Source organism: Lonchura striata, chromosome 2 (genome assembly GCF_050655825.1).
Source record: "Lonchura striata isolate lonStrDom1 chromosome 2, ASM5065582v1, whole genome shotgun sequence".
NCBI classification, from domain to species: domain Eukaryota; kingdom Metazoa; phylum Chordata; class Aves; order Passeriformes; family Estrildidae; genus Lonchura; species Lonchura striata.
The window spans coordinates 42,029,325-42,056,809 of NC_140704.1; the positions used below are offsets into that span (position 1 = coordinate 42,029,325).

General features: G+C 40.2%; 1 long non-coding RNA gene across 2 annotated transcripts in view; it reads left to right on the top strand.

Annotated features, from left to right (window-relative positions):
* Positions 1 to 4,603: 4,603 nt before the first annotated feature.
* The window catches only part of LOC144247182 (uncharacterized), a 28,759-nt gene continuing 5,877 nt past the window's right edge, over positions 4,604 to 27,485 (top strand). Inside the window, exon 1 of one of the 2 annotated variants that reach the window (XR_014952050.1) lies at positions 4,604 to 27,386. This is a non-coding gene — a long non-coding RNA (uncharacterized LOC144247182). The remainder of the gene's footprint in view (positions 27,387 to 27,485) is intronic. The other variant, XR_014952052.1, reaches the window with a different exon arrangement.

Genomic DNA, 27,485 nt, shown 5'->3' on the forward strand with positions numbered 1-27,485 from the left:
GATATAGTCCGAAAACAATATAAGTTGTTTGGGCTTTGAGTGGGTTGATAGCTTCAACACAGGTGGAGAACACCAAAGCTTCAAAACCATACACTGCGTGATAATGTGAACATGTAGAAGTTAGCTTAAAAAAAAAAAAAAAGTTGTACGAAGACTGAATCTAAGTGGCAGGTGTTATGAAAATCCCGAATTATTAAACTTAATGAAGTGGTACTCTAATGCCAATAATGCTGTCAGCAAAATTGCACGTGGTTGGTAAATGACTGTATCCTACAAGCAGTGTTTGCCTCAGCTGGTCTCTGATGCATGAAATACCTTACTAAAATTCATTTCACTATGGCTTAGTGCTTTCTGGTGTTCACATTTCATACATCCTCGTTTGAGATCCATGCAAAGAAATAAGGCACTTTATATCACAACTTGCTAGAAGTGCAGTACTGTGAAGTTAAAGGAGTAGTTGGAAAGGTGTATTTTACTAATTGGCATTGGCTCACTATATGACTTCAGCTCTTGTATCTCACTTCATCTCTGTTTCTCCATCCAGAGGTAGAGATAATACGCTTCAGTCCAAATAAAGACAGAGAACATTGCTTTTTTGCTAAAGTCTCTCCATAGATGAAGAAAGAACCACAGGAAGGCTGGGAAACTGTTAACTACAATTTTCTTATGGTCTTTTTAGATTGCACATACATGCTTAAGTACAAAAAGTCAGCAAATGGCTAACTAAAGCTAATCAAAGCAGAAAATACAGATTTCTTAGGCATTTTCTCCCGTGGCTCAGTATTGTGCTTCTGGTCCTTGGGACAGAAAGGACCCAATAAAAGGGAGTTAATTGCACAATATTTATCATTGTCAGTGTTCTGCAAGGTTGGTATTACATAAAACATTCAGCTCTGGTGAAATTTAACCATTTAACCTTTCAGTTCAAACCATCTTCAGTGTGTAACAGAGTCTTTTAAGTTTTATAGCAAAATGAAGATATGCTGAAAAGCAGTAGTAAAGGAAATCTGGGAAAATGGCATATGAATTATGTTACTGCTAGCTCTAATTTTTAGGATGTTAGTATTTAGTCAGTTATTTGCAATGATGAGAACTCTCCTCAGACCAGATTTTTATGAAATGCATAAAAATCTACTTGAAATGAATACTAATTAAAGGCATTCTTCATTAAAGTACTTTGAAAAAAGCACTAGAGCTTCAGAAAGTTTGAAGCAGCTGTGGATTATGTTAAAAACCAGATTGCATTCAGTTTACAATACTGCTAAAAAGAGGTAGTATAAACATTGTCTTGCAAAGTGGATCAATTTAACCATCTTTTAAAAATACTTGAAAGATAAGAGAATTTTAATATGTAGGCATATTTAAAGAAATCCTGTGTCAAGTGTTTATTAAAAGTGTAGGTTATTAAAGTGGAAAAAACTTTCAAAAATCATGTAAACAGCTTAAGGATGAAAAATTAGTTATTTTCACATTCCAACAACATTTGAATTACTAATATTGCAAAGAAATGTTTAAACTTTATTTTAAAATTATATCTTGTTTCAAGATAAAGATAAGTACATGTTTTTCTTAAGTTTTATAGTTATCTATCTCAATGCCATATCTAAATTTTAAAACTAATTCAACTTTTGCTGATCCATTGCTTTGTTTCACTGATTTCTTGTTCAGTCTAGAGACTTCAAGACAGTAATAGAAAGATGAGGTACCAGGTGTCTGAAAGTAAAAGGCAGTTGTGGTGCCCAAAATATTTTTTTCCCCAGAATTACCAGGATACTTAAGAGACACCTGGTAATTTTCAAGTGGGAAAAAGGAACTTGTGTGACTACATTTATGTAAAACACTTAAATTTTTTTTCTCTTTTTTTCTTTTTTCTTCAGAGGAGTGTGTGCACTTATCTCTCCAAATGATGTAATTTACATTACTGCTGTGGAGAAATTGTGGCTGCAGACCCAATATTGATACATTTGAGCAATCTCCCAAAAGTTTTTGAAATATTGAAATTTATGAACACATAATCCAGCTACATAGGTGAGACAATCATATAAATTTCTTATTGGGCTGTATTTTAGAATTTGCTAATATGCTCACCTAGCAGTAGGAATTAAGCTGTCTTTTTTTTTTTTTTTTTTTTTTTTTTAGTTAGGGAGTTGGAAAGAATTAACTTGAAAATGAACCTTTTTTAGTGAAGCAATGTGAAAAATGTCCCCTTGGACTACTTCTTTTTACACTGCTTGCATCTTTATGCTTGGCTGAGGGATAGAGTTGTTATCTCTAGCAAACCACGGTGATAAGAGTTTGGCTGTGCTGTAATAACTGAGACTGAGCTCAGAAGAGTATGTCTAGTCTGTTACATTCTTAAACATACCAAATTAATCCCTAAAGTGGTACAACTAAAAAGAAAAAGAAAAGTTTCAGCCTAGTATGTCTAAGAAACTATCCTTTAAGAATCCCAAGGATTTATTAAGAGTTCTGAGATATTGGTTTTGTAAAGTTAGAATCCAAATATAGTAAATATTGATATGATTTTTTAGTAACTTCTTTATCCCTTATTTTCTGTTCAAATACATGGTTGCTTTGGAAATAGGTGTATTGCTAATCGGTTGAAGTAAGAAGTTGCTTTTTCTTTCAAGCCATTCATGTGTATCCCTCTAAAATTGCTTTTGCTTTTCACTTCCAGGCTCTTGAGTCAGGAACCACCTCTGACATGGCATCTAATGAGAGTGCTGCTAACTGCCCATGTATTGGCTTTGAGGTACAATGTTCATGGTTAGCTCAAGTCCTTGGTATCTCCTTTGTGTAGGTGTTGACCCAGTTCATACTGACAGCTATTTCCTTGTCTGCCCTGACACTGTGAACTCCATTAGACAAGGGCCAGTAGGGTGGTGAGAGTAAAGATGCGTTGGTGGAAATACATGATCTGTTTTGTGAAACTGCTGAATGATTACACTGCTGAATGATTACAGGCCAGGTGAATCCAGTGAGTAGCTTGATACCTCAACCTTTATTTTTGTGTCTGTTTTTATTATAGAGCTGTACATGGCAGATTAAAGTAACTTCATTTTCCACCAGTTTAAAATGAGTCATTGGAGGAAAAAGGACAGCTGCTATATTTTGTAATGAACCATCTGGCATTTCTTGGTAGATCCTCTGATTCCTAATTTGCTACTGAATTGTGACAGCATGAAAATAAAAATTATTGATTGTATGGAATCAGTGTTTCCCTCTGGCAATTCTGTTTCTGTCAAAGGATAGTCATAGGAGGGATAAGGACCTATCACACTGGGTTTTGCAAGCCTTGAAAGTCATCTGTAAAATTTGCCTTTTTTTGGGTAATTATGCTGCTTGACATTTATTCTGGAAGACTGACTTTCCAGATGATCATATCTGATCTGAATCTTACAGAAGGTGGCAGTAATCGGTTTTAAGGTTCCATAAGGAAACCCGTGTGTAAAGTTCCTATTCTGTTTTATTCCCTTTCATTCATGTATTTGTAGAAATTTAAGAATAAACTAGCTAGCTATATGGCTAGAAATTTTAGAAATTTAAAAAACACACAAGCAATAGAGGATTAACTAGTCAAGTAGAGAACAACACATTCAGTTTCAATTTATTTTTAAAATTCTCTAAATAAAGCCGATCTTTGCTTTCACATAGATAATACTTACCATGTACCTACCACTAAATCTGCCTTTAGAATCAACACCTTCTAGTGGCTGGATGGAAAAGATGGAGTTAGGAGGAAAGCATCTGCACACCAGCAAGTATGTGACACCTCCATCTTTCTGCCAAAAAAAGATTATAAAACATTATTTCTAGATGAGAAAGTTAAAAAAGAAAGGAAAAGAGGAAATTAAAGTTGAGTAAATTGGAGCTAGAAAAGGCACAGGATTAGAAATGGTAGTGGTGCAGTAAGGTATAGATAGAATGCAGTAAACCAGTAAATAATCAGAAAAGACAGTGCTAGACAGAACACAGACAAAACCAAACCCAAATGGCTTCAGAAAACCACTCTTTAAAAGAAGAAGGGAATGGTGTAGACTAAACACAGTAATAGAAAACTTTCCTGTGGTTTAGACTGACTGAAGAAACAGTGGGGGATTGTCTTTAGCAGTGCTCCTAAGAAAAGTAAAGAGTGCCTGAACTTTGAATAGTGGCAGTGATCAATCGCAAACTGGGACCCTAATCTGAGACCTAATTCATCTTACTGTTAGGCACTGAAAGTGACTGGCTCCTACATTCAGTTTCTTGTGCCATGGTCATCCATTAAGGATGAGCTTACATCTTTGTGTGCTTAGCAGTGTCAAGGTGGCTGACATACTGAATGTGAAGCCTCAGAACAACCTGCTGTGTCTTTTCTTCCTTGGGTGATTTATCCATAAGCATGAGGTCACTCCATATCCCCCAGTATGTCACATAGTTTGTATATATAATTTTGAACCTGAGGAGTGTATTTGCAGTGTTTTTAGAGCTGTAGATACAGGAAATGTCTGCTAGTTACATATTTATAATTTTTTTGGAGGCAGTATTGCTCTGTAGCAATGGAAGTACCTTCTACAGTTGATGAAACCATGCTGACTGTTGTGCAGTGCACTAATTATATAGCTTTCCCTAACCAAAGCAGCATGCAACCAGTTTGGAATGTACTTTACCACTGAACATTTTTCTACCGACATATCCAGGGTAATCTATGGGAGGAGTTGCATGAAAGCTGACATTATTGGTTCACATATACAAGAGTGCAACAGCTTGCTGTGTAGGAAAGAGCAGAGCAGATCAGAGATTTACTTACATTTGCATTCATCTGCTTACTTTTTCACATGTCATTAATTATGCTGTTTGAAAACAACAGAAAATTATCTACAGATAATCCAGGCACATATTAGATGCTGTAGTGAGGGTTGTAGGTAAAGTTTGTTGATGTTATGTCAAACCAAGGCACCCATTCAACATGGAGTTGCATCCAGCAGAGATTATTTGCTTAAATTGACATCACTTGTATATATTCATACTTTGTTGGGCTGAGTGGCTGGGTCATAACCTCTGAGTGGTATCTTAGCTATTTGCATTCTGTGTATAAGAACACAGTTTCATTTTAATTTATTTTCTGTGTGTCCTACAGCATTTGGGGACAGACAATTTCTTTTTCACCTCTTCACCTAGATAAATATTTTTCTTATCAGCATGAGGGTTATTGTTGTGTTTGTGATGACCCAAGTTCCAGGCTGTGCTAACTGCAAGAGTGCCCACTCTTTGGCTGGCTGTCATTTGGTGGTCAGACTGAGCACATCAGTAATTGTGGAAAGTATGATTTCTGGAGTCATTGCCCTGCAAGCGACTATGTTATTGTGGAGAGCTGATCAGAATGTTGCCGTGCTTGCTGGTGTAGACAAATACGTAATTACTGAAGAAATTAGATGGTTCACTGTGGTAGGAGGAATTATTTGCTGGACTACCCTTCAGCCTTGCCACTTTCTAGAGCAATTTTTTTTTACTCAATATAGAGAAAACATTCTTTCATAATATAACACAACAGCTCTGAAACACCATTATGAGTCACAACTCCACTGCAGATTTTCTGCATAATATTACTGTTACTATTACTATTACGTTGGTAGAATTCTTAAGTGAGTAGTTATATTCCTGGTCCCAGGTCAGTCAGCTGAGGGCAACTGAATGAGTCATCTCAAGTGCTAGTTTCATGAAGATATGAAGACTTTCTGAGCAGAGACTGTATATGGATGGTTTAAAGACTTTAATTCATGATGGTAATTAAAACTGTAGTTTCACATTCACAACATTTGGCATGTTGCTGGAGATGAAAACTAGAGTGTTTTGCATTAATCATGAGGAAATGAGATTATGTGTTCACACAGCACAAGGTACAGAAATGAAGAAGAGTAGGTCTTCTGTGGTTTACAGTATCTACACAGAAGTACCTTCCTTGCACCTCAGGAGCCTTTCTTTCAAATGCTGTAATTTCTTTCACCTCTAAGAAGGCTGGCAATAAGTGATAATTCTCAATGAATAGCAATGTTGTTGCCACCGTCCAGCACAAGTCAGAACTGCAAGGCAGTCAATTTCCTTCTTGGCTGCAGCAATTGTGTTATGTTCACTATTTGTGTGCCTGCTTATGTCAGTCATTCCTTCCTGGTCTCTGAGTAAATATTGGGGAATTTTGTCTAAATTTGACTGTCATGGGATAGAGACCAGGCCTGTTAAGTTCCTGCATATTTCAGGAAGATGGACATACATGTAGACAAGAAATCATCCATGGAAAGAAAGGCCCACCCTTTATTAAACATGAGTGAATCCACAGAAAATAGAGATGTCAAACACCAGGTCTTGTCCCAGTGTTTACAAAGCTATGGATTATAAAATTTTGAACAGGATTTCAGGCAAGACTGTGTTGCAGGGGGCATCTTGTTTGTGAGGGGAGAGAGCTTCAACAGGAGTTAAAATTTCTGGCAGAGGTTTATGACCAGAAGGGCCTAAATGTTGTTCCTGAGGGAACAGCTTCCTAAAGTTGGGGCACACAAGGTGTAAAGCAGTATTATCCCTCCGTGGAATAAAATGTTGCCTTACATGGCACATTTGAATGTTTTTCAGGACTGTTCTTTGGGCCCTGGGAATTTAAAGGAAAATAATTTATATATGTAGTTTATGTTATGTAGTGCAATTTCAAATAAATGTAAACAATATATTTGTTTACGTTAGAATGATATAAGTTGCTTTTGTAAACATGCAAATAGGTATGTATCTTTGCAGCTTATGTTTGAGTTTCCTACTCTGTTTTGAACCGTGAAAGAAGCCAGGTATTTGTATTCATTTCACATGCTCAACAGTCTGAAAAGAGACAACTGAAATCAGTCAGTTGCCTTATGTGGGCTAAGAATGATGCTGGCAGAGATTCAGGTGAACAGGGCTGGGCGAATGCTGAACTGAAAACTCTTCCTCTGCCGCAGGATACACTCAGTACTTTGTCTTTTCCCCACTCACCCATAGCATTTATACTTCATCTTCAGGTAGTGGTGGTTTGTCACATAAATCTGCATTGTGGTCTTTCTGGGGGCTGTTTGCTTGTTTTTCCTGTCTGCTGAGGAAATTAGTATGTATAGCCAAAGAGTTATTTCCAATCAGGAATTTGTTTGGATCTTTTTAACTAACATTTTTTGCTTTGGAGTAGTTACAGGCTTCTGTGAATACAGTATGTTTCCTTACTTTACAGGCTGTATTTATTAAAACAGAAAGGTGAATTAACAAATTGCTGCCTCATTAAAAAAGTAAGGCATTATATACAACATTTGCTTTTTGAGAGACCTGTGTCCTGATACCCTCATCCTCCTCTTACCTTTCTCTAAATAAATGTTTTCTCTGGAGTGAGATGGGAAAGTTACTGTAAACAGTTCAGGGGCTGCACTGAGTCCTTACATTCACTTTAGAATGTTGGTCCAGCTGAACCTACTGCACTGCCAAGAGCCTACACATGGGGTTGCATAGCTCTGTGATGGATTTTCTTGGTTGTGCCCTTTAATGTGTGAGGAAATGCTAAGGACACACCCCAATGTGAATGAGAACTGGTATTCCAACAACAAATCTGTCCATACTATAACCTCACCTTTTCCATATTTGAACACTCAGATTGGGTTTTGTGTCACCATTTCAGGGTGATGGGTAAACCTGCTTGACTAGCATGTGCTGACCCCATGAGCTGGAGTGTTGCTCTGCCCCCACAGCCAGGCTTCACACATGTGCAAACCTCTTCATTTTGGGAGAAGAAAATAAACAGGAGAAGCAGGAGACTATGGATAGGGAAATCCTGGTATGCTCTGTGAGGACACTACCATTTCTTTTCCCTTGTCTACTTGCTGCTTCACCATGCATGAAGGCTTCAAGCCATATAATATGAATTAGTACATAACCTATAAAAAGACTGTGGTATATAGCCTGGTTTTGCTATAAAACCCAAACTAAACCAGCACGCCTCATTAGTCAAATGGAGATGCAGAGGTACTGCTCTGAAAAGGAATTATATACACTGTAATAGTATTCACTAGGACATGCAACCTATATATTTTTATTACCCTCTTCCAGATAACACTTCATGTCATTCTTTTGGGGAGGCTTGCCATTTAAACTAGGCTTTTGGGTCAGGGAAAACTATTTTGGGTGTTCGTTGATTCTCAGAGTGAGGCATCAGCTGATGGAGAGTGCAAGTTGCTGCTGTGCCCTCTACATGTGAAATAACAGTGGTAACATTCGCAGGGGCAACTGAACAAAGGATTTTGTTGTATATGGCCTTTAAATATTGACTAATTGATTTAGCATTTGAGAAATATTTGGGGCTTGTGGATTTGTCTACTGAAACTGTACATAGTTGCCGTAAATAGTCACCAGCTGTATTCAGAGAACTCTGCTGGTCACAGTGACCTTCCCTCCTGTTCATTTTTTATTACTAAAAATAGTTGGAAAAAGAAATTCATCAGGACTGTCAGGACTCTGAATTTGGATAATCCAAATTATTCATCTGGATAATTCAATAATCAAAACTCTGTTAATTCCTATGTTAAAATGTACCTTTTGTGAAATGAAACCATTTTTATAAGAAGGAAACTAAACTATGTTGAATTAAAATGCCAGACGTTGTTACTAGTTAGGTATTTATATAGATTTATACACTCAATTTTCCCTGCTATTTTATGAAATCCTCATGATAGAAATTGTTTTCCAGAATCATAATATGTTTTAGGAGAAATATAAGCTGTGGCTAGTAGATTGGATTTTTCAGGAATGAATGTCTGCCCTGCTTACAAATTCAATTGTGGAGCAAATGAGATGGCGGTGTAGTGAATTTGCAAATCTGAGGCCAGGTAGTGATGAAAACCTAGTAATATTTGGATTAATTGATACATAAACAGGGAGCATTTATTCAAAAAAAATGATGGATGACCCTTTCTTGATTGTTAATCCATGACAACATTCTCAGTGAATAAAAAGTTAATTCTCACCAAAAGTCTGAACACACAAGCAGACTTGCCTGTGCTAACTCAGTCTACAGGGTTACCAAAAGAAATGGAAGAGTTTTTCAAACAAACTAGATGAATTGGCTCTCCAAGTGCCTCTGGTCTTTAATTCTGATATATTTTGCCACTTTACAGCATGCAAAACTAGTTAGCTGATACTGAATAATGCCTGCTGAGAATTCCTGGCTGTCTTTAATCTCTTTTACTCAATGTAAAGTTTATACTTTAAGATGATACCATTTAGTTCAACTCACTCTAAACTACATCATACTAAGGGATCCTTGGCTTTTGAAGCTTTTGGGTTGCTTTTGAAGGAGATCCAAGAATTAAGGTTTCGCCAAAAATGTTCCACCCCAAAACTGTGGAACCTCCAGGAGTATTACTCTGTATTTCCTTCTGTAAGCAAAAAGTTTGAACATTTTTCATTAATGTCTTTCTGGCCATGCCTGTGCCACACAACAGGATGGGATGAGGAGATTCCTGAGGAAGGATAAATTGAGGTATTTCTCACAACTGTGGCAGTATGGTTGTCTCAGTGTGTTGTCTATACCCTTAACCAGCCCTTCTGAGGCTGCAGAAATTCTGTCCTGCAGGGTAAAAGTTTTTTTAATTTCTGTCAAAGGTTCAAACTCCTCCAAAGGATGCTTTTCTGAGAGAAAAAAATAAAAGCTTGCCAAAATTTTCCAGCTGGCTCTTGTTGTTAATGCAGGGAGGATGCATGGTGTTTTTCATAGCTAATAAAGATGTTGATGTCCTACTTTATAATGAAGTTTAGTTTTGACTGTGGAAATGTGACAGATTCTTCCACAGATTTAACACTGATGTAGTAACTCAGCAAGTGCTATGCTCACTAGCTTAGATCTCTCACCTAGTAGCTCCTTTAGCTGAATTAACCCTTACCTTTTCTGTCTCAATTTTGAATGTCTGAAACCAGTCTCCCTGCAAGGGTTGGACACTGAAAAACATTACTTAGTCTATGGGGCCCTGCCTCCTGTTCCTGGCTTCATTTTGGCATCACTAACCTGTAACTGTATTGAAATGACTTCTTGAGTAGGACCTTAAAATGCCAGCTTTCTGTGTGTGCTATTGCTTTCTGCAAAGTCCTCTGAGGTGCCAGTTGCTCAAGCAATAGTCTGATAAGCCTGTGGTGCTTAATCACTTCATATTTGCTGAAAAGAAGGGCAGAAAGGCAGGGAGGTGGACATTTTCTGTGTCATGTTTAAGACAGGTGGGGACAAACGGTGGTGCTGGAAGGATTTGTCCAAAGTGTTTGTGTTCCCAGCAGATGGTGCTGCACTGGTGGCCACGAGCGGGGGATGTGTCCAGGACTGACAGCTCCTCGTTCCAGTACCATCCCTTCTCCAGCCCTTTGTGAGATGCAACTTGAGATGCAAAGTTTATTGAGGGAAAGGGATCCGAGGATGCTGGAAGTCCTGTGCAGTGTGGAAGTAGCCATGTGCAGCACCTATGCACATGTGTAAACATCTGAATTTCCTCTTGTGGTGTTTTGTTATGTTTTCTTAATCTTTAGCTCATTTGCACTTTTGGTTTTGTATTGTATTCCCTCAAGGTTTGAATAATTTGTATAAATATACAACTTACTTCCAGGGCTAGCAGTTATGTGCACCTTCATTTTGTCAGTCGTGTTAGATGGGTTAGGGCAGTGTTCCTCTTTCATTCTTGACTAAAGAATTATAGAACCTTTTGGTAAAGAAAGAAAAAAAAAATAAAAACTTTGTCTCACTTCCTTCTTTCTGTTTTGGAGTGATCTGTAAATGTGAAAAGCACTTAGCAGGTAGGTAAGTAAAACTGCAATTTTTATAGATGGCATTCTAAAAATCACATCTTTGCCACTGTAACCACAAACACTGTAGTCAGGAACTAAAAATGGTGAGTTTTCACTGGCTAGTGAAACTAGCACTGGCTAGTGCTTCTCAAACAGGAAGAGACTGGCAACAGTCAAAAATAATTTTGGAGACATCTTCCTGCCATGTGGAGGATCATTTGCCCGTGACCCATGTAGTGACTAATAGGGGGTAAAATGTCCTGAGCAGTGGAGAAAGGCCCTCATAAGTGACCTTATGGCTGATAAGACCAGCCCTAGCAAAAGTAGCTTTTTAATATTAGAGTTTTCTTACAGATTTTGTCTAATAGTGTGAACAGACAAACTTTTTAGGACACCATATGATTGGCATCTTTTGTGCCTCATAATATGTTTCACAGTGCTTAAATACTGTGTTTGAAGTATGTGGGAGGAAGAAAAAGTATGTGCAAAAAAGCTGTGAAATGCCCTGTGCTTTGGAATACAACTTGATTTTTAAAGACCTTACTACAAAGGTCATAGTAACAATATATTAGAGCCCCTAGTGCTATTTAGTAGTAATTTTTTATCAATCCTGGAGTCAAAAAAACTGATTCTCAGTGTTGAATGTAATCAGGTAGAATCAGCATATAAGAAATCTTTACAAGCAACAGAATAAACCAGCTCAATGTTTTTTTCCCTTGCAAGGCCATGGCCTTTTCCTCACATTGATTACCTAGCTATATCAGGGCATGCAGTATTTCCTTCTTTGCCTTTGTGATTATCACTAAGCAACTGGCCCCTCACTGTTTCTGTGCTCAGATCTGGTTTAGAGAGATTTGCCTAATTTTGAATTTTTTCTCTTTTATAAACTGCATCAGGAATTAATGGACTAAAAGGAAAGTGTCTGGGATGAGTGACATTTCTTTGTTGAAGAATTTGAAATTACATTATCTTCTCCAGCCGTCTATGGAGAGAACATGAAAAGTGTCTCTGCCACCCCCACAGTGCCCTACTGCTGTTGAAATTTTGCAGGTTTGGAGAAGGTGAATTTTGGAGGTGCCTGCAAACAGTATAGCAAATGTATATTCTTGCACATAAATGTCCTAGTTCGGCAGTTGAATAAATCATATGCTATCAATGCAGTTCAGATGGTTTGCTATACTGCAGCACAAGACACAAGATACTTCTATGCAGAAATCCAATTTCCCCCTGAGGATGAAATCTACTGAAACAAACAAACAAAAAAAATATTTCTATACTGCTTCTTTTAGGTAATTTCCTGGGAGGGGGGAGATGTGTATAATCACAGAGTTTGAACTTCACTGGTGCATAGAATCATAGAGTCTTAGAATGTTGAGGGCTAGGAATGGACCTTAAAAGCCATCTAATCCCAGTGCCCCTGTCATAGCCAATAAACCTTTCTGCCCCACTCCAACATGTGAGTTGGACACGATAGTTATGGGAGAAATAATTTTTAGATGTATGTCTAGATTTTCTTTCTAACACTGGGCATAAAAATGAGTACAAGAAGAAGTCTGTGTCCTATGCCAGCTCTATTCCATGCTCACTGAATCTGCTTAAAAAGAGTGGTACCTTTTTCCAGAGATGCTAAACTCTTATATACTGCATCACAAATTTTTCAGTGTATCAGCTGAGTAAAGCCTTTTGTTAGCCTCTATTCAGTATCAACAAAGAGAGATAAAAGAAAAGGATGTATTGGAGATTTTCCTAGGGCAGACTTAATTCCTTTTTATTCCACCACTAAATGAAGAGACCTTCCTGAAGGTACCACACATTTATGATACAGGAAGCACAGAGATGCCTTGTAGTAAAGTAGCAAGATACAAAAAGTGATGTGCAACCCCATCATTAAGAAATGGCATACATGTCATGTTTGTAAAATGAGTTACGTGCTTAGTACCTGGTTGAAGCTGGCCACCTTCAATGTCAAATATCTTCATGGAATAAAGGAAAATCAAGAGACTCTCAGCTCCTCCTTTTTTTTTTGTGCTTTAATGCACTTCTAAATGTAATGGAAATATGGGTTGCTGTGCAGCAAAAATCTGTATTTTAAATTCAAATTTTAATTCCATAAATGATTATGTTCTTCACTTCATCCTTATGCCAGACTTTCATTAATAAGTAGTAGGAAATTGTCTAAGGAACTTCATTGCTTGATAATGATTGTGGCAAGTTAATTGCTAGTTCAAAATTCCCCCCTTATGATTAAAGTTTCAGAGAGCCTCATAACAGTTATGGGACACTCTTTTCTTTGAGATTAGTTGTCTTTCATTAAAGACTAGTTTTACAGCTTCTGGTATTGGGTATTTCATTTGAGGAAGCCACATTTTTTTCCGAGCAGCAGCATAAGGGCCATTCTTCTCTCTTTGGTGAGACTGAATTGAAGGGGGGCTTGTGAAGATGGTATGAAAAACCCCATTTCTGGATGACAGGCATAATAGGAAATGCCATTCCAACATTCCATAGACACACGAGGGAAAGCATGCTTTGGCCTCAGACAATCAAACCTTTAATTGTAAAGCTAATGCTGATTTATTGCACACTACAGTGTGGTTTTCTTTCCCTCAGCACTTGGAATAGCCAGGTCTCTCCCCTTTCTCTTGTGCCATTCCCCGTGAATGGCATACGCCATGGACTAAGGTAGCTGCGCTCATGCCTGGAGTCGCAAAACTTCCCCTTACAGCAGCACAGCAAGCTACCATTTATTTTTAATTGCTCCCCACCGTGTAGGCCAATTAAGGATGAAGCCAGCAGGGCAAGGATCACTGGCAAAGCCTTTGAAGGGAGCAGACCCAGCATTTGCTTCGCCGGAAGGCTGCCATTCACACATTTGTGCAAGAATGCAAACAATTGGGCTCACTCAGTGGGATCAAGTGCTATCTAGTTCAGTCGGAACCACTTTCTAGTGCAGATGGCAGTGAGAGTGGCAGCACCACTGAATATTATCCTCGGGGTTAGAAACTTTCCAAATGAGATTTCCATTCGTGACCCTCCCCATTTCAGCAGGAAACACCTGCTAAAGCAGCTTTAGGAAATGCCTCTCATTAGCAGTTTCTGTTTGAGCTCAGGTTTTCCTAGCCATCCGAGTTCAGAAGGCTTAAGAACTTGATCTTTTGATAATATGAAAAGGAAGATATTAGAGGATAGTGGGTACAGCCAACATTTTGGCCTCATGTTTTCTACCACCTTTGTTATTCCTTTAAAATCCTTGTTTGACTTATTTATTTTTCCTAGCTTGTGAACCTCCTCTAAAAGAGGATTGCTGGACATCCTAAACCCACTTGGCTATTACCAGGAAATCCAGGATGAAAGATTTGCTGGTTAGATTGGAATTAGCAACCCAGTATTTTTAATGGTTTGGGGAAATAATGAGTCTGCAAATTTGGTCATGAGTGCTGTGAGCAGTCTGTGCTTTCATGCTTCTGTGAAAGGGATCCCAGATTTATGTTCAGTTTCACACAGAGCTGGGAGACACCAAGCAGCATCCACAAACCCAAAAATCACTGCAAAAAAGTAGGAAACACAGTTTTATCCTAGGAAAATTTTTCAGGAGGGCTTGCTGTTCCTTGCAGTGGGCTTTTACAAGCTGTCAGTTGTGGCTCATACATCAGCAAGGTTGTGTCTGCTCAGTGTTAGGGACACACAAATGCTGGGCTCGGGAGTGGCTTGGCATCCCTTCATGTCTGAATGCACAACATGCAGATAAATGTTAGTCAATATAAACCCAAATTCTGTCTTTGTTCTTCTTCTGTTCATTGCATGAGGAACCTGCTGGTGTCTCCATGAGCTGGTTTCCCAGGGAAGCTTTCCAGTTGGTCAGGATGGTGAAAGCAGGGGGTGCAGCCAGTGCTTCTGGCTAATAACAATGACCTGCCCTGCTGATTGTCAGCACATCTCAGTGATGCCAAGGCCACAGTTTTCAACCATTTAAAAAAGTATTTAATTTATAAATGCCTCCGTGTTTTCCAGTGGAGTAGAAGACCCTGTATGAAAAATCTTAGATTATTAACAACCAGCCTTTTAAGAATCACTTACAATTCTGACCAAAGCTTATATATATGCATAGGGGTCCTTTCTAGATAAAGATAGCCTTCAAAGTGCTCATTAAACCTTTTACCTGAGTGATTGTTTAGTCATCTGTCTGGGAAGGCCTTGTATGAGTGAAAGGCATCTGAACTGAGGCTGCAGTTCCATTATGAATAGGCAGGTTTCATTTCACATGTATGCCATGCAGCCTGGTTTTGCATGTCACAGAAAACAGCCACTCCCTGCTTTGTCTGTATATTGGATTTCCCTACAGATCCTGCAGACATCTATGAGGTAGAAGGCCCGTGTGGCTTGGGTTATTCCCAGCTGCTTCCCACCTCCCCAGGCCCCTGCAGCACATCGCCCTCCTCCCTTCCCTGAGCTGCTCCTACTGCCAGTGCAACCACTGCAGCCCAGCCAGCGGAGAGGAGGAATTTCCTGACACGTGCCGAGCCCCGGGAGCATCGGCTCCCCGGGCTGCCGGGCTCTCACTGACATGGCATTGATGCTGAAGATGAGAGGACCGGCATGTCTCTAGGGCTGGAAAAGAAATGGAGCTTCTGTGATTACTTCTGTTCTGATCCTAGTTTCTCTCTCTCTGTGTGACTGCTTTTTAAGATTGCCCTGCATGTAGACTTCTGGGGATACTGCAGCTTTCAGTGCCACGTGAAGTCATTGTGAGGATCACTTACTGATGGCTGTTAAAGCAAACCAGCTATTAACATTGCTATCTTCCTTTTTGTTGTTACATTAAGTGTACTTCGGCAGTAAAGTAAGATTTAAATTAAATTTGATCTTTCATGACACCAAGAAAGCACTATTGTTTTACAAATTGTTCACATATCTGGTGGGCGTAACGTCATCCTAAATTTTAAAAAGCTAATAATTATATACAAAATACATATAAAACAAATTGTCACATTTATGTTTTTTTTTTTTCTTTAGATACCTGTAACATTACTATGTTATAAAGATGGAAATTCTCAAACATCCTTTTATGGAAGTAAATTCAGCTTCTTAAAAGCTGTATAAATAATAACTGAAAGAAGATGTTTTTGTGCTTTGCTGATAATGGAGTAATATCGTGCCTCTGTACACTTTCAGCTGGTGATTGTACAGCACGGTGATCTAACAGCCTTCAGATTTCAGAGCCTGAATTCAGCAGCACATACAGAATTGTTTTCAGCATGGTAGAAGATTGTAGCAAGGGAAGTGACAAAGCTGTTCAGTGTTAGACAAGGGTTTATCACAACTATTGTCGGTAGTGTATGTTTTGTAAGTTAGGATATGACTGAATGTCTATTTATATGGCTGTTATAGAAGTGTGTGTGTGTGTGTGTGTGTGTGTGTGTGTGTGTGTGTGTGTGTGTTTGGAATGTGATTTTTCAAAAGCAAGCTGGATGTACACTCCTGTAGTTAATAATTTCACTATGATGCTTATATCATGAAAGCTCAATAATTGTGTCACAACCCCTCCAATATTATAAAGGTTTGTCTTGTCTTCTCCACAGTTGATAAGTTCTATGTTATATCAATACATCAAAAGTAAGTTTATATACTAAAATAGGAACCTGTAATTTCAGAGAAAAAAAGCCCCTGTTAGATAAAAGTAAACTGCTAACTTATATTCATGAGCACCTATCAGCTTTTAATAAAATAGCATCGAGTTCACACCAAATGCCATATCCTGCCTTGTGTTCACAATGCTATCTCAGCCTGGGGATTTGACTTGTTATATTTGCTTCCCATGTTTTTCTAGTCAGAAAGTCTTTGAAAGAAAACTTTTGTTCTGATTTCTTACTGAGATGAGAATCACATTTCCGCTGACAGGGAGTGGCCGGGTCTGCAAGTACAGCTGTAGTTTTGGCTATTTTTTTGTGCCTGTGGTCTGCAAAGTGCTGTCTTGCATCTCCAGAACCTTAATATGCGTTAGGGCAGCTGAGATGAGAAGACAGTCAGCCTACCATGACTGTCCATGCTGCTAAAACAGAGTGTAGGAAACATAGCAGGTGTTGGAGGCTTTAGGTGTCACACCCATTGTGACTGAGTCTTGGCGTGCTGGCGAGGGAAGATGGCCATGGCAGTACAGGTGGGGATGGTGGGGGAGAGAGGATGGCCAAGCCACAGGAAAGCCAGTACAGATGGAAAGAACAATCACCCTTTGGAAACAAGAGATGAGAAGAAAAGCTGTCTTTGGCTGTATTTGTGAGCGAGACCCCTAGGACCTGGGCTTACTATTTACTTTGACTTGGGCTCCCTGTGTCATAGTGGGTAAAACAAGTACAGTATTTCTGTCTTTCAGTCTCCCATGTGCACCCAAGTAGTTTCTCAAGGCTTAAAATTATAATAATGTAGAAAAACTTCTGGTCAGCAAGCTCCAAACACCTTAGTAGTGTTCTTTGTTTGAAAGAATTCCCTTGCTGGGGTTCTGTACAGTTCAAGCCTCTACCACTTTTCCCAGAAGCTGTCTGTTGCTTTCGAAAGACAGGTTTGTCCTATCTGGGTACAAATATTTGCCTTTCAGTTTTCATCTGATTTCTGTAGATGGGCAACACCCACTATTCAAGAAATGTATGTTTTCTCTTGCTAGAGGGATTGCTTTTCTTTCCCCTGTTGACACCAATCACAGTATCAAATATGTTCCTGAAGCCTTGCTCAGGTCAGAGCTGTAAAACTGTACACTGCAAAGAAGCTACCATGAACATAAACCTGTGCTGGCTCAAAAAGAAAACCACCAGAGACACTCTCCAACCTCCCTTTTACATGCACAGTGAGGGGAGAGAGCACAAAATTGGAATTACTGAATGTCAGCAAGTATCTGGAATAGAACAAATGGATGGATGTGTGTTTCAAAGAGGAACTGAACATCTAAATCTCCATTTTGTTTAAGATTTATTGATCTTTCATGGTCATACTGAGAAGAAGTCATACAGGGAATGGTCAGTGGTATGCCACAAGAACAGTCCAGTAAGACTTTTTTTATCTGTATATTTCAAATCCCCACTTTATCACATAAACACTAAAATTAGAAATGTCTTCTCAAAAATCATTATGCCCAAAGCGTTAGCAAAAATTATTTTTGCTAACGGTGGTGCATTTAATTCTCCTTGTGCAGCCCAGCATCTATCTTACTAGCCCAAATTTGCATTTGATGTAACTGCGTGCCATGGATTTTGTCACCAATTATCATTCTTTTCAAGGGAGGATGTTTGTGATTTAGGCTGAAATATGCTAATTACTGAAAACCACCGACACGTGAAGAACTCAGTATTTCAGCCTGCTCCCGATACCAGCGAGAGCGGTGAATGTGAAATACCACCTGTCAAGCATTTGCAGCAGATACAGCACGCACTCTGCAGCGCCCTACGGAGTAAGAGATGTGGGAAATAAAACTGCTGGAGGGAGCGATGCTGTTGCTTGCCTCTGCGATCTGTGCACGGAGCAGCCCGGCAGCTTGGCATGTCAGGAATTCCTCCGCTGAGTGGGAAAGGCAGCATCGCAGCAAGCTGCTGAGCTCGGCAATGCTTCCCCTTCCAAACGGGGGAAAGTTTGCATGGGGATTTTTTTTGTTTGTTTGTTTCTTTAAAAATCCATACTTGTAAACCAGCGGCTTACACACAAGAATAACACCGAGGATTATTTTGAAAGTGCTTTAAAAAGATTGCAGAAGAAGGGGACTGCTGATTGTTCAGAGCCACACAAAGCTGCTGCTGCCTATTCATTTCATTCATCCTAAATACCCAGTCTCAGTTTAATTCCTAGATGTACTGTATGCCCTTTCGTGTATAATCAGCCTAATTTGTCTTCAGCTGCAAGCAAGTGAAACAAGATTCATTTAGCTAAGCAAGCTAAGCAAAAACATTCTTTGCTCACAGATGGGTAAGCCGGCCGGTATCTTAAGATAAATGAAGGGAATTTTGTTTTCTTTTCTTAGCTACTGTAAGAACTCCTACGGACGGAAGAATGACAAAACAAATTTTGTCCCTCCATGTTTTTAATTAGTTAAACAGGGAAAGACTAATAGATCTCATCCTGGAATCTGGAATCCTAATTTGCAATATTGGATGTTGTTTTGACTTCAACTGGCACTTTTAACAAATAGACTTTTCACTAGAGGTTTTCAAAAAGACCACATGTAATATTAGATGAGAGGTACTTAATTAATGTAGGAAAGCGCCAACAAACTATCAGCCAGCACTGACTTGTCTTGGATTTGAAATAAAAGGTATTTGCTCTGTACTGCCTGCCTAGCAATTACCATTAAATGTGTGTGGATTTAGGCCAATTCTTAATGAAAGAGGGGCCAGCTCACAATAAATGTCACCTGTGTTGTCTTCCGTTACCCTGATAGCATGGTCAATGAATCAAACAAAATGCAAACATTAATCTGGCTGACCCTAGGGCAACCAGTGGGAGGCAGAGATCAGCTATGACCCCCCCTTACCCCTGTGCCCTGAGAGCACAAGGCAAGAGCCAAACCTGCCCATCACGTCTCCCACAAGAAGAGCCAAAAGATTTGCAGAATAGCTTCAATAGGACATCATGTTGTCAAAAGAGAGTGTATAGTGAGCAAAGTGTTGGGAATTGAAACACTTCTAATCTCAATGATAAATTTGCATATTAGCAGGACTTCCTACCAGGAGAACTGTGCAAGCATTTTTCAGCCATATCCTTCCTCCTGACTGCATGCAGGTGGGGAGTGGAGAAAAGAAGGTGAAAGCATGTGGGGAGGGGAGAAAAGTGCACCTTTCCAGGTACTGGCATTTTTTTGGTAGAGGAGCAAAGTCCAGGACAATTTGGAAGTGTCTTCCCTTCATCTCAGTGTCACATCCTCACAGAGTCTGAGAATAAGTGAGCATGAACAGCTCTTTCTGCTCATCTCTGTCTTCCTGGGAGAAATTCTAGAAGGTGCAGGAGCAAGGGAGGACATATCCTATTATGCCCCCTGAAATCAGGAAGCCCCTCTAACTAGGGATGCAGGGGAAAGAGGAACAGTTTGCTCTAGAGTCGATGGAGAAGGAGGCTTTGCAGTGAAGAGGTTAGTTTCGGAAAAAGGAGACAATATCTCCCCAAGACTACAGAGGGAACCCAAAGATTGTGAAAACTGCAGAAATCCTGAGAGCTCTTGTTGAAAGGATTTTCCTTGTTACAGAGCAGGGTGCTTGCCTTGGGACCGGTAAGAAACTAGGAAGCTGGATACCCTTTTCCCCTCCCTGTCATCATGAATAGCCACCGTAAAGGTCCTCTCCTTGATTTCTCACCTGTGTTCACCCAATGGGCAGCAGGGAGCAGGTTGGCAGCTACCTTGAATTTCAACACATAGCAGGGGTAAAAAATCTGCTAACTCCCCAGCCTAAAGTCTCATGTCATCACCATTACCTTCCTTCTCTTCTTTTTGAACAGTTTGCAAATGGCATAGGTAAATATTTTCTTTGTCACTGTCCTCCCCCTGTCTTCACCTGCTCCTGGCCAATCTCTACAATAGACACTACAAAAGACACTTCTTGCATGTGAATATTTTTCTAATTTCAGCACTGTGCAAAAGGGAGTTCAGCCCTGCCTGGGGCCGGGTCTCTGTATGCCCTGCTGCTGGATAAAGCCTCTTCTCCATTTCAAGCTCCTTCAGGTCTTTCAGCTTCTCCTGGAGCAAGTATGCCCTGTGTATTGCTCCCCCTAGCAAACATGGGCTTTTATCCTGAAGCAGGTCAAGGTAATTACTTGGAAAATAAATTGTGTTTAGAGAACTTGTTATCTCTTCAGGTTAGTCAGGCACAGCAGTCAAATGGGGATTTTCTGTATAATCTTCAGATCAGAAGTATGAGATACGCTGCAGTTTTCTGGGAAGGTATGGTCATATTTTGCACTGGCTGCACACCAGTGTAATCACACCTTCAGACTCACAGCCTCAGCTTTTCTGTGGTAGTGGTGCTCAGCAAGCCTTTCTCTTCTGAGCCAACTTCAGGTGCACCAAAGGAGCAACCTTTGGTATCCACCTGCAGTCCCAGTTACCTTGCATTAATTCCCTTTGGCCCCCTGCCATTTGGATGAGTTCTTTCTGTTACCTTTTTTTTTTTTTTAAATCTCAAAGAGCAATCAAATTCATAATAAATTGAATTACTTTTTCGGTTACCTAGTTGTTTATGTAATTGAAGGAAGTGGTTGATTTTTGAGCACAGTGGGTTACTCATAGGACTACATTTAGTTTTTCTTTGGTTAGACCAGAGATACATGTGCTGCTAACACAGTTAAGGCACAAACCAGTATTTAGATGACAGGTGAGAAATGAAAAATGCATTGATTGACCAAAACCTTCTGTGCCACTGAACACTGTGCAGTGATCTAACTAGTGGTGAAACAAATAATGTATCACAACATTGGAATTACATTCACGTATTGGGAAATTCTCTTTTTTTTTTGTTCACAAAAGGACTTGATCACATGCCATTATTCAGAGACTAGCTGAAATCTCTGCAGGCCTTTGCTCTGTAATCTAAAAAGCCCTTTGCTTTTACTATGGTAGGCTTTGGCAGCTACAAGAAAATATGAAATGATGGCTGTGCTTGTATCGATTATCATCCTAATTCTGCTCTCAGTGAAGTCCATCACAAACCTGCCACAGCCTCCCATGAGAGTGAGTGCAGGCTGTGTATAATTGCAGTTACTTTAATACAAATTTACTTACTTGACACTTGAAATTCTGCATGTTTGCTGCAGTAATACTGTGAGCAGCATTAAATGAACTGTCTCTCAGAAACAGGCTACGACTGCTCATACTCACCTATGGCCCTGTTTTCCTCACCTATAGTCCTATTTTCTGCTGGAGGAGTGACAACCCTGTGCCTGGAGCAGGTCCTGTAGCAGTGCAGGGCTTTCTTCTACTTCCCCATGTCACCTGTGAGATCCCTGTGACATACTTTGTGATGGATGTGCTGCCCACTGGCAATTGCTCATTTTGATGCTCTGTGTGATGTCTCTGCTGCATGTCTGGTCCTTATCTCCTTATTTATTTTATGACCTCTCTACCCATTCTGATCTTCAGTCACTCCAAATTCTCTTTGTTGCCTACTTCTCCTGTTTGTTTTGCTCAGTTAGTAGCCTGCATCTGGTTTTTGGGTCACGGGGAATGAACAGGCTCTGGTTGAATGCCTCCTTCTTCAGGTGGCATGTATCTATAGTTTTAAAGCTGCTCAGTGCCTTTTATGAGTTCTTTGCATTGTCCAAACACAGTATATATAGACATGGAGCTTTGCCAATAGGGCACCTTCAATTATATCTTTAATTCAGTCTGCACAAGAGAGGGTCACGAGGCTGTGGATTTTTGCAGAGACCGTTTTAGGTTTGTGGGTTGGGGAGAATAGCAGAAATTGAGCAGTTTCTACCATCTCTTTATGAGGTACAGTGTAGACCTGAATGTCCTGCTGCTGCTGTGTTCACCTGCTCACAGCTGCTCTCTCAGTGTGTCACTGGAACGAAGCCTCTTGACAATAACCCATGAATTACCTGCTTCTGCTGTGTGCCAGTGCAAGGTCAGGACCTGGTTTTAACCTTGTATTAGATCTTAGGTGCCTCCATGTACCCACTTTTTGCGTACAGGAATCAGTGACTTAAAAACTGGCTGCTCCTATTGCCTGCAGCTCACCAGCTGCCTGTCAGTGCAATATCCAGGTTCTGCAGAGCTGCTGAGGGAGGAGACAGAGAAGTGTATCACAGCCTACTTGGTTTGCCTTTCAGAGAAATCTCTATGCCCTAAAAGATCTGAAATATCTCAAAGCATCATTTGCAAATGTTAATATGGAGAGTACTGGGTACCCAGGGGGTACAGGCTTTAGTTAGGCCTTTAGAAAATGTCTATCCTAAAGCTGGAGAAATCTTACATTTGTGTTCTTTATTGAAATTATGACCTGTTGCAAAGAAATAAATACTTTCAAGATCTCCAGCTTGTCCTGGTTTCAACAGAATTAATTTTCTTCTTAGTAGCTGGTACAGTGCTGTGTTTTGAATTCAGTATGAGAATAAAATTGATAACACACTGATGTTTTGGTTGTTGCTGAGCAGTGCTTACACAAGGTCGAGGACTTTTCAGCTTTCCATTCTCTGCCAGTGAGCCAGTGAGGAGGTGCACAAGAAGCTGGGAAGGAGCATAGCCTGGACTGTTGCTCAGAAGTGGCCAGAGGGATATTCCGTGCCACAAAACATCGGGCCTAGTATATAAACTGGGTGAAGCTGGCCAAGAGGTACCAATCTCTGCTCAGTGAGGGACTGGATATCAGTCAGTGGGTGGTGAACAACTGTAGTGTATCAAACATCACTTGTTTTACTTGGGATTTATTTTTCTTGGGGTTGTTTTTCTGCTTTCTTTAAATAGTAACAATAATAATAAAAAGCAATGTCACCACCACCACGATTATTATTATTATAATTATTGTTATATTGTACTTTGTTTCAGTTTTTATTAATTTCTTACTAATTTATATTACTATCTCAACCCATGAGTTTTTACTCTTTTCCAATTCCTCTCCCTATCTCACTGGGATTGAGGACATGACTCAGGGGCTGGGTGGTGCTCGGTTGCCATCTGGGGTTAAACTATGACACAACTTAGTATCAGCAAGTTCTGTCTATCTCTGCAAAATCTTAGGGACCCCATGACTGCTTTGGGGGAGGACTTTGAAAGCACAGCATCCTTTCCATGGAGATCTTCTATACTCTCACAGCAATAGCATGTGCCTGTACTCTGTATAATTTTTTTTTTTTTTTATTTGCTGAAGAAGTGAATTGGAGCCAAGGTGATCACATTTCCTCCTGGGAGCTTTTTGGGTGACTGGAACAAAGAGAAAGGTTTAGGAAGAGTTTATAAATTATGCTTACACAGAGAGTTTGCTTTACCACATCTCCTCTAGCCTGGAAGCAAAGACCACTGGTTAGACTGGAGACAGCTACGTAGTAGGGGTTGTGAAAAATTCCAGTTTAAACAGGGAGAATACAGTGCATTTGGTGCATAATTTGCACCTTGAGGTGATCAAATACACAAATGTTAATTTGACAAGACACTTAAATCTGACAGGAGAGCAGAGAGTTTGAGAGTGGGTACCAGCCTTACTGGGGCTAAATTGCATCACCTTCTGGCCCATAGCTGAGCTCTGGAGATGCAGGAGGGTAGTGGCAACGTGTTACAGGGCTCTGTCCCTGCAGACAACCAGGAAAAGAGGAGGGATGTGCACATGTATGTATGAGACAGACTCTCCATAATCAGACTGGGGAGATTTTCATGTGTGGCTGAAAAGCTGTGCTGAATCCATCCATTCTCTGTTGCAAACGTGATTTTATGAAGCCCTTGGTGAAATATAAGCCACAATGTTTTTTTTTTTCCCCACTCATGATGAAATATGATTAAGGGAGTAGCAGAAGACATCAGATGAAATAGGGAAGGGATTCCATCAGGGATTCCCCCTCAGGGAAGGACCTGTCCACTGGCTGCCTACACTAAGGAAGGAGATGAGGGCCCAGGGTCCCATGGGCTTGTAGGAGCCCTGGTCTCTGGCTCCTATTCAGCTGAGATGTCTACAAGATCACTGAACACTGTAGAATCTATGGGTGCTTCTTTGGTGGTTCAAAAGGCAGCATGTTTTATTCCACTTCAAAGTGGCCTACAGAACTCATTTTACCTGGCAGTTGCACATAGACGAGAAATTTAATTTGAGAGAAAAAGCTTCCTGTTTCAAGTTTCCCACCCTTCCCAAAGCAGCATGCTTGAGGACCAGTGTCCCAGACCTCTCTTCCCCAAAGTCAGTCAGGCACTGACTCACCTGCAGAGGCTGAGGCTGAAGGCACAGCTGATCATCTGTTGAGGCTGAAGAAACTTTTTCTGGTTGAGACTTTTGGTTTTTGTTCAGCTGACAAACAGGAATTATTGGAAACTGATTTGCATTGCAAGTGTGCATTAAAATGCATGAGGCGTGTAAGGCTGGGGCTGGTAGAAGAAAAATGTGTGCAATTTGTGGAAACTGTGGGTTGTTATGACTCCTGAATTGGCATATTTATATGTTTCATTGTTCTTAGATTTGGGATTTTTGGTTTGTCAAATCTAGTGTGTGTGTGTGACATACATACCATGACAGACTTTTTGCTGTTTTTTCTTTCATGGAAGACCTTCCATCACAATGAAAGCCATGGCATAGGCATCACTACTGAGCAGCAGCTCGATGACCCAGGGGAGATTCTATCCAGCTTAAATCATTCTTTTTCAGAAATACAGTTGCCAAGCTATGATATTTCTTGAGAATTCATCATACTACAAATCACAGTTGGGGAATGAATACAAATCCTGTGTGATGTCTCCAATTGAGACAGTATTTTTAATCTTCCTTTCTCGGTTGTCTAAAGGCAGTAAAATTGAAGGCAAGATTAAGACCTGCTAAGCACAGTATCAAAAAATGTTTTTTGAGGCATAACATTAAGAGGTGTTTTTTGATTTGGGGATCCCAAAAGCAGAGGTGCTTTGGAAAGGTAATATATGCAGACATGTACTGACAAATGACAAGCTCATTTATCTTAGTGCTCTTTTGCAGAACACTTGGAGGAGCTTTATAGATCCTAAAAACTTCAGATTCTTGCAGGTAGAAAAATCACTGATACAAAGAGGACAGATTTTAAATTCTTAACCACTTTTCATATGCTGCTCTATGGGACTAAGAAGTCATATAATGCCATATCATGTAAAACATTATGTCACTAATTATATAAATTGTATTTCTTCTGATCTCTGAAATACACAAGTAATATTTATGAGACTGTATTACAAATTGGATATTGCCACATAAACATGATAGATACTGCTTTTTCATTAGATGCATTCAGGATTTCTCTCAGAGAACAGATTTATTGGATAAGGTCTTTTTCATCCCCAGAATGATACAGGGCAGCCTCACCATTACCTCCAGGAGCTCTGCAGACCTCCACTGTACCTGCTGCAAGCTCCTGGTCCCTGTCATGCCTTAAACCATGGGGCTGTGAGGTGGGTTACAGCACACATCTCTAGTGACCGACAGAGAATGAGCTTATTGGCAGCATGACAAAACATCAGCAGAAAAGGAAAAAGAAATTTAATATCTTGGAGTTTTTATCATACAGGCAGCAGGACAAGCTGCCAAAAAAAAAAAAAAAAAAGGATGTTTGACTGCTGCTGGTGCTGTCTAATGCTGGACTTGGATTTGAGGAGCCAGGTGTGTGGCAGGTGTGTGGGAATTGTGAATGGCTGAGGAGAAGAAGGAGACAGGGAAGTTCCTTTTGTTCAGAGCTGCTGTGAGGGAGGGGCTGTAAAACTGGCATTCTCTTGTGTGACAGAGGTGGTGACAGAAACACCCCAGTTCTTGTGAGGGATAATAAAAGGGAAATTGTATAGCCTCAGACAAGAACAAGTTATCCCTTAAAAACACAGGGAAAAATACAGTATATTTTAATGTTTTTGTGGCACTTTTAAGCTAGAAATTGTTATGAATGCTAATACTATTATGTTCTCTAATGTGTATAACAGTGACTAATACTATTACATTCTGTCATACAAGAGCCCTTGGGATGCAAATTCAAAGAGACACAATAAATAACTGTAAAAGAAAAAAAAAAAAAGGGAAATTAGGAGAACAGAACCCCATTTCTCATTTCAGCGGGAATGTGCTGATTGACACCAGGCTCATGGAGACATTTCTCCTCCCTGCTTGGGCTTCAATGTCCACACCCTGTTCAGGGAGAAGAGCAGCTGTGGATGGGCACTGCCTGACTGCAGGTGCCCCCCATGTGTGTAGAACCTGTGGTTATGGACCAGATTCTTCCTCTCATCTATTTCAAACCAGTTAACTTAAGCAGCAATGCTGCCTGAACCTTACACTTCCAAGCTGTTAAAGTAAAGCTCTCGGTGGGTTTTTGAGAGCCCAGCAGCAGCTTTTCCTACAATAGCTCTGTTTGATAACTGCTGCTTGTAGAAAGCAACATGTCACTGCCACCCACTCTCCTGACTCCTGCTGGACACTGCCAGTGCTCTGGAGTGAGGGATACAGCCTTCCTTCCTCCTACACTGTGTCTGTATTCATTTTTTTTTTTTTTGCAGAGTTTTTACATAATTTGTATGTGCTGTTGTCAAATGAAATTGCTACAGGCTGGGGGAAGAGTGGCTGGAAAGTACCAAGTGGAAAAGTACCTGGGTGTGCTGGTTGACGTCCAGCTGTACATGAGCCAGAGTGTGCTCAGGTGGCCAAGAAGGCCAATGGCATCCTGGCTTACATTAAAAATAGTGTGGCCAGCAGGACCAGGGCAATGATTGACCTTTTGCACTTGGCACTGATGAGGCCACACCTCAGATCCCGTGTCCAGTTCTGAGCCACTCGTGACAAGAAAGACATTGAGGTGCTGGAGTGAGTCCAGAGAAGGGCAATGGAGCTGGTGAAGGGTCTGGAGCATGAGTCCTGTGAGGAGCAGCTGAGGGAGCTGGGGTTGTTTAGCCTGGAGAAGAGGATGCTCAGGTGAGACCTTATTACCCCCTAGAACTACTTGAAAGGAGGCTGTAGCAAGGTGCAGGTTGGCTTCTTACTCTCAGGTTACAAGCAACAGGACAAGATAAA